Genomic DNA, 790 nt, shown 5'->3' with positions numbered 1-790 from the left:
AAACCTGCTCCTGGGGTAGATTAAAGGTCAACACTAGATCATACACTCATAACTCTCGGAAGTGATGAATTCTGTCTGATTCAGGCGTCATCATCTCTACAAAGCTTTTTTTCATTGCATCACAGTCTGTTCCACTTCACACGTAGGACAGGGTTAACCCCTGACCCTTAACCCCGAATTCATCACTTCCGTGAGTTATGAGTGTATGATCTAGTGCTGACCAAAGAATGTTTTCTTACTGCATCAGGGGCAGTACCTCTTTTTCACCACCAGAGTGCAATATAGCACATATATATTTACATTGTTTATTCTAATGTATTTTAAATTAAATATAGACCAGTATTTATATTTTGTATTTATAAAGGTATAATATTTAAATGAACATATGAAACAGGAAGTGAGTGTTTTGGGCTCATTTGTCCCACATTAAGTGTTTTTATTGTGTTTAAAATAGCGGTTTTGTTTTTTGAAGAAACAACAAAAACACGATTTTCTCTCGTTACAAAATAATTTATTAACATTTAAATTGAAAACATACAAAAACCATCAGACGCTCCTGCCTCAGATATAATACTTTATCGTTGCTGTGGTGGGAAATTTTGACAAATAAAAATAGCACAAATTTGCACATTTCGTGTAATTTTTCTGGTTTTGTCCTCGAATTGTCAGTTTTCTGGCCTTTTACGTCTCAAACGCCAAAAAGCTCCAAATTTAAGAATATTTGTGTGAAACAGAATGAGTTTATGGAAAGATCCTTAAATAAAGTGAACATTAATCCAAGTGTCTTTTT

General features: G+C 33.8%; 1 protein-coding gene across 1 annotated transcript in view; it reads right to left on the bottom strand.

The window, feature by feature from the left end:
• Positions 1-526: 526 nt before the first annotated feature.
• The window catches only part of LOC140348643 (zinc finger C3H1 domain-containing protein-like), a 46972-nt gene continuing 46708 nt past the window's right edge, over positions 527-790 (bottom strand). Inside the window, exon 38 of the mRNA XM_072434639.1 lies at positions 527-790. This exon is cut by the window's right edge and continues 452 nt beyond it. The gene's annotated coding sequence lies outside the window, so the exon portion shown is untranslated.

Source organism: Eucyclogobius newberryi, unplaced genomic scaffold (genome assembly GCF_026437365.1).
Source record: "Eucyclogobius newberryi isolate DKJ021-1_F unplaced genomic scaffold, fEucNew1.0.hap1 SCAF_7, whole genome shotgun sequence".
NCBI classification, from domain to species: Eukaryota; Metazoa; Chordata; class Actinopteri; order Gobiiformes; family Gobiidae; genus Eucyclogobius; species Eucyclogobius newberryi.
Note: the sequence above shows the minus strand (reverse complement) of the source record. Positions and strands in the feature narration are given on the sequence as shown.